At 38.8% G+C, this 13,048-nt stretch overlaps 1 protein-coding gene across 3 annotated transcripts in view; it reads left to right on the forward strand.

Moving 5' to 3' along the window:
- Positions 1 to 204: 204 nt before the first annotated feature.
- The window catches only part of znf1035 (zinc finger protein 1035), a 35,667-nt gene continuing 22,823 nt past the window's right edge, over positions 205 to 13,048 (forward strand). For 2 of the 3 annotated variants that reach the window (XM_077212072.1, XM_077212088.1), the window contains exons 1-3: positions 217 to 574; positions 1,307 to 1,369; positions 3,780 to 3,842. The gene's annotated coding sequence lies outside the window, so the exon portion shown is untranslated. Of the gene's footprint in view, positions 575 to 1,306; positions 1,370 to 3,779; positions 3,843 to 13,048 lie in introns of all 3 variants that reach the window. The other variant, XM_077212079.1, reaches the window with a different exon arrangement.

The raw sequence follows: 13,048 nt of genomic DNA on the forward strand, positions 1-13,048 counted from the left end.
AAAATTGGTTCTGTTACATGTATGTCACAATAATTATGAAAAATATCTTACCGCACTAAAGAACAAGATAGGTGGCTTGGATTGTTGGAACGCTGGGTAAACTGCTGTCAAGTTCTTTGACAAGAAACTGTAAGGTACTGCACCCTGCAACAATCAAAGGCATCATGTAGGATGGTCGACAGAATATCTAACAAGCACCTCCCACAACATCGGCAGCCATTTTAAGGTATGTTCCTAAGATACCATGCGCAAAAAAATGCTTCCACACATTGGACATTGAAATGGAGGCCCCGTAGAACTGGAGGCGTGTCTTCCTCTCCTTTAGCCGTCTTCTCATAGGTTCAAGTGGTCGAGTGTCACGAAATATCCCGGGGTCGGGTGAGCCACATTGTTTGGTGAATGTGCATCGAATTGTACTAACATCAAACCCGTAATGATTTTTTAAAATAATGAATAGTGTTCCAAGGAGCTTTAACTTGGATTGAAAGTTTGGGAATATCTTATGTGCGCATTGCGCAACGGGAAGGTGCATCTTACAAAGGAAAACGACAGCAGCAGGAAGCCGAGCACGACGGTGAGTACGAGCCGTTCTGAAGGAGAAAAGCTCATGGGGAGAAGCTACTGCTTTGCTACATTATTAAACTGGAAAATATAATACTAAGAGTGTATGATGCACTAGATAAGATTTACATCGCAAATTTAGACGTTGATTTTCGTAGTTTCTGGGATCGCCCGTTCTTGTTTGTGTGCTCGTACTCCAGGTTCCAAGCATGCAGCCCATTTTGTTTTGTGACGTTGGACTTCCATGTTGCTAGCCAGCCAGCTTAGCTGCGTGCATTTCTCTTTCAGGTTGCTCCGTTAGCATTTAAACAACCAAATAACAAATAAAATACAACATTTAACGTTTTAATTCAGTATACATCCGTATATTTAATTTTTATATTACTGTACTTGACACATCTGATCATGTATTGACTGTTGCAAGTGTCAATACAACTATAAATCTGCATCACTTTAAAACAGGCACCGGTTTTTCACTGTATACCGTCAGGAGGGAATCATACTCCATCGTTTAGAGGATAAAGGTTTCCATGGTGAACCTATTATATAGCTGTTTTGTCTTAATAATTTGTTTAGTTTGTATAGTTTAAAGAATTTGAAATTGTTTAAGATGTTCTTGAGAGTAACATACTGTTTTATGTGTTCCAAGTGTAACAGTTATAAATGTATTATGTTTAGAAGTCTTTCCCCTGTAACGTTAGACTTAAATGTTTGATAATGATGTCAGCCCTTTTTTATTTTACAGTGTACGTTTAAGGACAAAACGGTGATTGGAATTTGCTTTTGGGATGTGTACTGGCATATTAGGGTAAGTTGACTTTACTAATTTTGCAGGCTATTTTTAATTCTTCTCACTATGTTATTGCTTATAGAATATATGAGTGTTTATTTGCTTTCATGTACAGATAAAGATGTAGCCTATGATATCTCCTGGTGGAATTGAGAGGAGTTATTGTATCTTGTCAATGAACTTTCCTTGTATATCTTTATTTTACAATATAATAGCCACATGCAAATGTTTTGAGTAACTTACTGTCAAAGCAGTGACTTTTTTTTTTTTTACTTTACTGCACACATGTAGCACACAAGTCAGTGTGTTATAATATAAGTATTAGTAATGTAACTTGTGGCATACTCGCTGCATGCACATCACCCTGTTATCCAACCTGAGCATAACATTTGTGACTTGAATGCAGGCATTTGTGTATGAGCCCAATACGAGATTGATTATGATCGAGTTAGTATACTAAACTTTGTTTGTCATGTCAACAGCATTGGTTAGCTGATTGATCATCTTACTTGATGGTAAAATTACACTGTTGAAGACAATTTTCTCGCATTTAGCTTACACATTTAGTAGTGACTTTACAGGTAATTCATATAATTTGCCATTAAACCTACACTGGTAGCAAGAGTACTAATCCAGTTTCTAACACGGGTGCAGTTTCAGAACCAAATGTGACTGAAGAGTTGAGTCAAGTATTAGGATTATTTGTTAAAAATCCTGTCATTGAATGATAGAAGATGGATATGTGATAAGGAAAAAAAAATTATTATTAAAAAAAAGCTATCGTTTAATGGTCTATCCATCGCTGCAATTTTAAAAGTACACTCAGTTTTTATTTATTTTTATTTTGGCTTTAAATGAAAAGTACATGAGATGAATATTCAAGTATTCATATCAGTAGCTAGCCTGGGTTTCCGTATGCTGCCTTGCGCGCAGTGCGATTTTATTCACGCTGCTAGGCAGTCTGGATTCCATGGACCAGATTTTCGCCTCCGTGAGGGGACCAATCACAGAACAGGGAGGGAGCAGCAAGACATTGACGACGTCTATGCGACACACCGAAGCAGTTTGTTTGGATCCTATGGATCCAACATGGCAGCAGACGCGAAGTTACCTTTCAATGCAGCCTTAAATATTGTTCTAAGTAGTTTACTTAAATCTTCTTCCTCGGTTAATTTCTGTCGCTCTACATGCGTCATCTGGTATAACTGAAACGATTGGCTATGATGAGCTACGTACAGGCGCATTTGATTGACATTCGTAGCACCCAATAAATGGCTCTGGGCATTCGTAAACCACGCCTCAAATACTAGAAAATGAACATGTGGTTCCCAGATCAACGTCTCAATGAGACTCGGTCTGACGTTAGCCAGGCAAATTAGTAGCATAAAGCTGATTTATTTAAAATTGAGTGGGTCATCTCATGGGGCTGCCATGTTGACGACCAGTCATGTACTAGGCTGCTTGCTTTATCTTTGTAATTCCCTTATTATAGGAGACTATTACAATGCAAATGTCATGGGCTTGATTCCCAGAGAATGCACAACTGATAAAGTGTATACTTTGAACGCAATGTAAGTTGCTTCAGAAAGCAAACGCATTGATGTTAAACAGATTTTGACTTTGAAAAGTGTATTTAAACAGTGGCATCAGTAATGGAAAATTATTTCCTTTGCATGATGCTGCATCCACAGCACTATCTATGTGTAGCCTATAATACCAAGATGGCACCATATTGCCCAGTTCAAACATAATAAAATTACAGAGTGCATTTTAAGTAGACATGACATAAGTTGCGATAGGCTAGTCTTTTTTCCCCTATTGTGATGAATACCCAACTAAAAAGGGTTCTTTTGACAAGAAAAAAATTATTAATGTCATTTGGTATTGATGCGTTCTCATGTGAGTGACCTATTGTCCCATCCTTGCACGTCAGGGAAGAGATGATGTTGCAAATGGAAGGGGAAGTTATTTTGATTAAAGATTGAGGGCACGTGAATTTAAAAAATAAAATGAGCATGGATAAATATTTTATAATAAACACTGCAATATTGCATTAAAAGAATTGTCCATTGTCCATTTTTATTGTATGGTGACTGTGATTTCATGTACCGATTCGGACAGGACTAACATCTCCGTGTTTATTACAGAGGTGGGAGTGTATTTTCTAGACATGGTTGTTACAGAAGGTCATGTGCTGCAACGTATGACTTATGTCTTTTAATTTATTATTTGTTAAAACAATTTTAATTTATTATAAAAACTTAAGTAAACTTTGAGTTTTTAGTCGCGGATGTTTATAAAAAACTTAATCACTGCATAAGTGAGCAGAGAAATCTAAACAAGTATCTTATTCTTACCTGACACTTAATGTCTTTGCAGTTTCTGCAATTTGGCTCTATTTATTAATTGATGTTATTTTTTCCGTCAGATACTATCCATATTGAAACTAAATGAAAGCATGCCGAAGATTGGTGCGGAAACGGTTGCTCAGGTAGGTCAAAAACACGTGAGGACAAGCATTAAAATCAGCAAACACTGACATTCGACATTTGAACGAGATTAGGTTTCTCATAGGACTGTTGAGTTTGCCGAAACAGTGGGTAATTTGCTCTGGAATCTTTACAGATGTTGATTGAGAAAAACACTGACTTGGCAGTTTCGGACGGGATTAAAATCGCAAAGTACGTCTGTGAAACATGAATTCTTCTAACATCCACCTGGAAAACTAGTTCTGTCCGAATAGGGCTTATGACTTGTTTTATGTAATGCATCGGTCTGTACAATACAATTATTTGCTTCATAATTCACAGCGAAAATATTGCATCTGAGTATTGTAAAATGCGCAAACAGTATTTGTGAAACGGGCCATCATTTTACGACAAACTAGTGGGTGCAACGATCCCACCTCCATCAGTATCACTCAAAGGGATAGTTAACCCAAAAATGAAAATTCTGTCATTAATTACCCTAATGTCGTTCCAAACACGTAAGACCTTCATTCATCTTCGGAGCACAAATGAAGATCTTTTTGATGAAATCTGAGGGATTTCTGTCCCTCCATTGAACGCCATGCAACTACTATTTTGACGCTTCAAATTGTTAATAAATAGATCGTAAAACTAATCCATATGAATTGAGTGGTTTAGTCCAAAATTTCAGAAGAGACTTTAATGCTTTATAAGATGAACAGATTGAATTTAGTCTTTTATTCATATTTAAACGTTGATCAGCGAACATAAACAGAAGCTCAACCGAACCTGCAAAAACAAACCTCTTGCTACTAACCTCTAGTCTACTTTGATTGGGCCAAATGTTTATGCCAAGTTTCTGATCACCCAGTAAACATTGTTCCTCCCTAGACCATTTCTTAATGGATACCAGCTTTGTGCACAGGGGTATCATATTGGTATCCCATACTGCAGGGTTGCCCAATCCTGTTCCTGGAGATCTACGTTCCTGCAAAGTTCAGCTCCAACCCTGAATCAAACACAATTGAACCAGCTCATTAAGATTTTCAGGAGCACTTGATATTTACAGACAGGTGTGTTGGATCAGGGTTGGATCTGAACTTTGTAGGAAGGTAAATCTCCAGGAACAGGGTTGGGCAACCCTGCTATACTGTGTCTACAATGTCATTGTACTCAGCAGTATTAATATTTATGCTCCGAGAACTTACTGGAATATCCAAACCTATTAAGTAAAAGCAGTTGTCCATTTACCTTTGACCATGGTGTATCTGGAGCTTTTCTTTATATTTTTTTTCTGTACTTTTTTGCAAAACAGGTTATGTGCCACCTCTGTTGTCTAGGGTTCAGAGCATGGGCCATTGCACTGAAAATTTCATTTTCAACCATAAACGACAGTCTCATTTAATGATCTATCAAAAGGACAGTTGCTTACTGGATTTTACTGATAATACCCATTACATAATTTTACAGTTAGGTTAATTTGTTTACCTTGTCCTGTTAAAACGTATGGAGCCTGCGTCAATGCCGGCATGGAAAAAGTGTGCACCAAGGGCACATCTCAGTCCCAATGCCGGTGAGCATCCTTCTCAAACCTTGAAATGGGGCACCCTATGGTCTTGTGGACTTGTCCACATGCACTTTCATTAATTTTTAGTTTCCCTTGGCTGTATTCTTGGACTTGTCAGTCAATGATCTTGATTCATGATCTTGAACTTCATGCATCCATTCCAATAGATTTCAGTATAATCTTTTTACTAACTGCTGCCGCTTTGTGTGTTGATTTGTATCCCTTTTATCAGTTTCACACTACAAACAATCATAATGGACATTCTTGGATTAAATCTCACTGTTATTTTGTGTATTGTTGGTGGTTCGTGTTATGAGGCTGGCTGCTTCATTACACTGTGAATAGACAGCCGGGAGTTCTCTGCCTGCAGTGGTAGCGAGTGTGAATGCATGTTCACACTCGCCGCCTGATGCTGCTGAGTCTAACCTTGATCTGTGTATAGGAGCAACGGATCATTGTGGTTGATATCATCCAACAGGAACCGCGTCAGCTCATACTCATTTTGTTTGGACCAATAGATTGCGTGTGCCCTTGTTATATTGTGTCTGTAGGTTTTTTTTTTTGGTGATATTATTAGATTGGTTTGCTTGTTTTGTGTTTATGCATTGTATAGTCTTGAGCACTGGTCGGAAAACCAGTAATACTATTGTTTACAAAGTATTATTTACTAATATTAGTAACTCCGCCAAATGTATGATATCTTATGGCTGATCATGTTATGCCAACATTACCACATTCTTGAGAGGGTGACCTACTCCATGTAGAGTAAATATATTTTTTTCTTGATGGCTAATGTCTAGATCAGGGCTCTTCAACTCCAGTTCTGGAGGGCTGGTGTCCTGCGGTCTTTAGTTCCAAGCCTAATTAAACACCTCTGTCTGTAATTTGCAAGTAATTCTGAACACTGATAAGCTTGTTTTGGGCTCTTTGGTTAGGGTTGGAACTCAAGTCCTGGAGAGGCCAGTGTTCTGGAGATTTGAGTTGAAAAGCTCTGGTCTAGGCCAGTGCTTTTCAAATCTGTCCCCGAGACCCTCTACCCATGCAGATTTTGGATGTCTCCGGTTTTGGGCGCACCAATTTCGGGTTCTGCAGTCTCTACTAATGAGTTAATTCAGGTTTGTTAGATGAAGACAACTAAAATGTGCAGGGGTGGGCAGGTTTGGTAAACCTCCAGGACAGGTTTGGTCAGCCAGTCCTGCTCCATGGAGGGCAACCATCTTGGTGAGTTTCAGTTCAGAGTTTCCCCAAATCAGTTAAACACAAACCTCACCCTGCAGCCGATTTTACAAGTTTATTGGTCAACTCAATCACAGGTGCGTTGGAGCAGGGTTGAAAATGAAGTCTGCAGGAGGGTATCCCTTCAGGAGCGGGGTTGGCTACCCTTGGTCTAGACATTTCATCTCATGTGAGTCAACCTTATTGCTCTTATGTATAAATCTTTTAATTAGAAAACAAACTTGAGCAAATCAATATTAGTGTCTGCTGCTTGGTGTAAATTATTTGTATCATTGCCTAAAAATAGCTTTTACAATTAATGCTTTGTGTTACATGTAATTGAGGTACTTATGCTTGCATGGCATCTGTGTTGTTGGAACTGTACTGGACAATTAACCATGCGTCACATCAGAGTGGGATAACCACTCTACTGTATGTTGCCTTTTCTTTTTGTTTCCATTTGGGGTTCTGGAAATATAAGCTGTGTGTCATCCGAAGGGTTTGGAACCAGTTTTTGTTTTTGAATGGAACTGCTCCCATCAGTTTGTGGTCTGTGTATGACCCAAATGCTACACCATACATTGAGTTATAATATGTCAGTTATTCCGATATTAACTTTTAAATTAAATGCGTGCGGGCGCTTTTTTCACTTAAAGGTGCCTTGTGTAATATCTGCAAAAAAAAATCAATTCATACTCCACATTCCATACCAGATGGGGGCAGTCTACCTCCAGAAAGTGAATTGATCTACTCTAGAGTAACAAACGAGAAACAGCATAGTCTCTATGCTCCGCCACTACCTTCACAATGACCCTAGAGCCATAGCTGAAGCCGAGCCAACTAACTCTAGAGGAACGTTGGTTGATGTCAAGTTATTTTTAAATGACATCTTCAAGCTACTCCCCTTCAACAGTGAAAGTTCATATTCGTTTTGTTCATATAACATTTTTATTGTTAGTTTAAATTACATTAATTTGACAGACAGCATTCGCTGCTGTTGACCAAGCTAGCGCCATTCAGAGCTGCCAACTCCAACCGATTCTGTCAATGTTATTACGCAATTCAAACAAAAAATACAGTTTTGGCGCTTGTAAATGTTAACGTTACACGACAGATCCCTAGCACACGTGAACCGATCATCTCTACTAGCTAATAGTAAAAACAAACGAACACTGTTGAAAGATACAGTATGCTACAACTTAACAATTTATTCCTCATACACAATACCGACCAATCATTTTTTTAATCAGCGTGCAGAGGTCAATAACATAGCTGGAGAACAAATATGTCAGATTTAGTTACCTCAGGAAAGCAATTTAGTAAACATAATATAGCTCACATACCGCCTCCCATGGCCAAAACTGGTATTATGACATCTGTCGGGCCGGGGCTAGTAATTTAGCATGCTAATTCAGGTTGATATCTCTGCAACACTACAACTTTTCATTTTTTTATTGACAACATCGCCATTTCTTCTCATTCTTCTGATCCGTGTAACTCATTTTTTGTATATTTTTAACTCAATTCTGACACATGGCACCTTTAAGCTTTTGAAAGCACGATCATGTGTACTCTGTGCATAAGCCTATAATTTGTGCCTCTTTCAGCACGCAGGGTATAGAAATCAATTTTGAATGTGTGTTTGTGATCATGTATAAGAAGTGATAAGACTGACCACACATTTTACAAGATAAGGATTTTGCCAATGATGCTCAGAATCTTTTGTACACCAAATCATCTACCATCGATTTATCTGCCATATAGGCTACTATGGTTTCGTGATAAGTGAAGTCTGATTCCTGATGCACTGATACTACTTTAGAACCAATCTTAGCAACAAGGCACATGTTTCTGTATCTGTGTGCCTCACTTTGTTTGGATATTTTTATTTTTATTAAATAAGAGGGGCAATTTTTTTTGGCAGATTTTACTTGCAGCCCTATTAAAACAGACCTAAATATAGTCTTCAGAATTACAGGTATAGGGCTGCAGCTATCGATTCTTTTTGTAATCGATTAATCTAGCACTTAATCGATCGATTAATCGAGTAATCGGATATTTTTTTTCGTACGTGTTTTATTAACAGAATAGTTATATTAAACTTGTGTCTATTTCAGTTAAAGCTGTTAAGTTATATACTATCAAGTTATATAGTATGCAAGTTATAAAGCTATCTCCTATGTGAATTTTCCTTCAAGATGTTATAATATAACCACTCTAAGCATCTAAGCATATTTGTGTATTCTGGTAGTTTAACGCTGAAGAAGAGCTGTAACGTGACTTGTTGTTGAACACGCAGTAAAAGCTGACGCACTTTTGTTCCGTGCATTTTAACTGAAAAATGAGTACTCCGAATCTTTATTAAAAACCAACAGGCTGGGGACTATCATTTTTTGTTGTTGTTTGTAACTATTTGGCAGACGTGAAATACAAACCATGTGCAAAGCAAAGACTGCAATACAATATTTGTTCCTCCATCACGTCGCGGTGTGTACAGTGAATAGTTTAAGCGTATGTGATGCATTGCTGCAATTGGTCTGACTGGCGTGTGTGTGTGTGTGTGTGTGTGTGTGTGTGTGTGTAGGGGTTCTTTTTTTAGGCTATACTCTCTTTCAATTTAACCTGATAGTTACGTTTACTACTTAAAAATGTCATCAAAGCTAAAAATCATATCTAGTCAAACCGCATCACGACATCGCATAGTGCGCGTCATAGGAATTTAACGAGGCTTCGAGTGCCTCGAGGAATTTTTGTAATCGAGTAACTCGAGGAATCGTTTCAGCCCTATACAGGTAGATGTGTTAAATTGCCGTTGGATCTAAAATCTGTGAATAAGTGTCCCAACAGGAGTAGAGTTGCCTATCCCTGCCTTAGATTCTTAGTCCCATATTTGTTTTTTAGCCAGGTTTGCCTTTGCTAAGGTCAGTTAGCTTTCTATACTTTGACTTTAAAAGTTATGTGTTTTGGTAAGTTGGGCAGTTTTAATTAGGTTTTTATTTTTTGGATTGTGGCTGGTAAAAGTCAGGCTAGCTACTGCAGATTGTTAGAAGTTAGTTGAGTGACGTGTGGTGGTTTTTGATAGGCGTGACTTCACAAAACATCTTAAGACTAAAATTAGCTCCTAACTTGCAGATTTAGGAGAAACTATTAAAAATAATTGGCATTTTAGTGCTAAAACCAGCTCTAAATCTGTGAAAAGTTAGGGGTAGTCAAGAGGACTCTTAAGTCACTAAAACCAAATCAGAAACAATCCTAAAATGGATGTGTGAAAATACTGACCTATCGTCAGTGACGATAGCCTTGTGGGCAGCTCAGGTGACCCGAGTTAGAGTTTGCAACGATTCAGAATCGATCTGAAATGTCCAAGAATCGATTTAATAAATAAATTACATCAGCTGGCTGTTCGCCTCCATTTTTGTAACTAGCCTATACGGGACGTCCGGACGGCACCACGCAGCCGGTTTTTGAACGTGAGCGGCAAATCACTAAAACAAAGAGGAAGCAAATATGGATCAGAGGGAGATTAAACCAGCCCCGTCTTCACTTAAAGCTAAAGTTTGGCGTCATTTCGGTTTTTACCGAATGCCTGGAAGCACTGCGCTGGACATGACACAAACAGTGTGCAAGCTTTGCAAAACGAAGACCAAGTACTTCGGCAGCACAACAACTGCGCGGGCTCATATTACTAGGCATCACCCGGAGCTCAGCGACACGGAGCAGAGTCAGCCGCCAGCTGCAGACCAACGCACACTGCAGTGCTTCACGAAACTCCCTGCCAACTCCGAGAGGGCAAAAAAAATAACTCTGTCTATCGCCTGCTTAATCGCCATTCATTGTCATGAATATTTCAGAGACGGGTAGTTTAGGGGTACTATTTTCATTTTGAAAGAAGCACTTTATTTTCATAACTTGTTATTCTTTAAGTTACTGAGTCTGACTGAGAAATATAGATGTTTTTTCTGTCTTCGCCGGTTGTGTTCTACATGATATTTGTGGTAAACTGCAACTTTCCTGGGAAATGCATCTATTTTCAACCATTTTGTATTATGGAGAAGCACTTTATTTTTGTTCCAACTTATTTTATAGGTAGCTACTAATGAGTAGCAATTGAGAACCAGACAATGTTTTTGATAAAAGGCACTTCCCTGGGAATTGAACTTAATAAATGTGAAAAAGACACTTTATTGTCTCCGTTTGTCATTCTGTAAAGCAGATGACAGTAGATCATGATCAGAAACCCGATTAGAAATCATTATGGATAAAATTGAATCGTTTTGAATCGAAAATCGATTTTGAATCGAATCGTGGCCTCAAGAATCTGAATCGAATTGAATCGTGAGATGGTAAAAGATTCCCACCCCTACCAATTAGGGATGTGATTTTCAGGGCTGATACTGATATTACAGATCAAGTAGACCGATTACCGATATTTTGAACCGATATATAGCCCATGTCTGGTGTAAAAATGTAAGTTAATGTCAAAATTAAGAATAACAAAGGGTTTTGAAATTATTTTAAACATCTCTAAATCTGAGAACTGTTAATAATAACATTATTATTATTATCATCATTATTATTAACAAAAAAAAGTGCAGGGAGCACCCAGCTGCATTCTGTAAACATTTTGTAAAACTTAATGACTCTATTGTAATGGTTAAATTACATTTTTGTAATCAAAAAGCATTTCTAACCAATTGACATCAAACTTATTCAATTTATTTATAGTTTAACAAAAATGACATTTTTAGGGCCCTATGAAAAACCAAACTTTTATTTTGCTGTGGATCTTTGAGTTTCTGTGTGTTTATGATATGACGACAACTTTTCTCAGAAGCATTAAAAAGCTCATGAAGGGACTGGGGGGACTTTAACACTGGCAGTTTAGTTTGGAACGGGGCACGGTTCGCATGAAAAATCGCTAATGTGAACGCTGTCAAGGGACCCGGGTGCGCACTGGGGTACCGAACCAGAGACTACCTGGAGGAGCTGATCTGAGTTCGGTTGCTCTCGAACCGTGCTGCGGTTCGCGTGTATGTGAACGCAACACTGACTCGGGTGCGCACTTGTTCAGGAAGTAAAGTATCCTGCGCATGCGTTTTAGCTGATTATGATGTATTTAGTTAAGTAAAACACCCGTAATTGATGAAGATTTACCTTGGATACGAGCAAGAGTGAGTCTGCAGTGTATTTGTTCGTGCAATCAGGGCAGCAAATTAATGAAATCCACGGTCTCCTCAAGAGTCCATTTGCAAGCAGCGGAAAGACAGCTTATGTGACACCGACACACACACTCGCACACACACAGTAACCCGGTGTTGTTTACTCAGCTATGCATAATAGCACCATATTAATAAAAAACAGAATATATTGACCGCGTCATGTTTTCTATCATGCGCCGTGCACGTTTGCAATGACGTTAGATGAACGCAAATGCACCAGAGTTCGATAGAATCAAGTTGAGTGTGAAACCAGATCAACGTTGCGGGGTGCGCCTGTTACAATCACGCTCGGCCTCTGACCGCAGCAAACAAGCTGTGTAAAAGCCCCCTAAGTGGCTCTGGAGATGATGTGTACGAAATCATGATGTGGCTGAGGCTGAAAAAGTGCAAGCGTCGTGTGTGGGGTAAATTAAATCACGTGTCTGCACCATTTTTTTTAGAGACACGCAGGGTTCATATTTAAAGTTTTTTTGCGGCTTGAAATTCAATTTGATTTGTACTGACCTGCTTTTTATTAATTCATCAAAAAGTTGACAAATTCCATGACATTCCGCTTTATACAGTAAATTCCGTCTGTGTTTTCTGCATCGCGGAAATCACAGGGCCTTATTATATTGAGGTGTTTTGCAACTTCAGTGTACTAATTTATTGCTACTACAGCAAAGTCTGCTGCTGCTTTAACTTTGAGAGACAACTGATGCATGATCAGTGAAGCAGAAGTGCTTTCGGTGTGAGAGTGCAAAACTTTCAGTGCCTTCAGCTTTCCGCGTTGATTGGCCGGACTCGTGACTCCCAACAAATCAGATGGGTGGGGACTAGAGGCTGACATTTTTTCGGGAATCCCACGGGTCACGGGATTCCCGTGGGATTCCTGCAGGATGGGAGTCATCTTTGCTATCAATCACGGGATTTGGACGGTACAGGATAAATGGTTAACGGGAGCAGACGGGAGCGGGAATCAACCAAAAGCAAAGACGACAAAAAAAGAAAAAAGTAAATGCATCATTTTGTAGTTTCCTTTTAATACGCCTACAATGTAACGCAATTAAAAAATAACTACACGACCCAGCCGTCCCAGAAGGCATCAGTGCTTTTTGTCACGGCTTACCGCCGAAATTCAAAGAGCAGTGATGGAGGGAGCTAACAGCCGCGGAGAAGTCGATGTGGCAAAAAATGATTTACAGCGCAAAGTCAGAAGTAATGACATGTCTATTAAGTTCACAGAACT

The sequence above is a fragment of the Siphateles boraxobius genome, unplaced genomic scaffold, assembly GCF_051911475.1.
Source record: "Siphateles boraxobius isolate OS27281-9 unplaced genomic scaffold, OSU_SipBor_1 12, whole genome shotgun sequence".
Classification (NCBI taxonomy): Eukaryota; Metazoa; Chordata; class Actinopteri; order Cypriniformes; family Leuciscidae; genus Siphateles; species Siphateles boraxobius.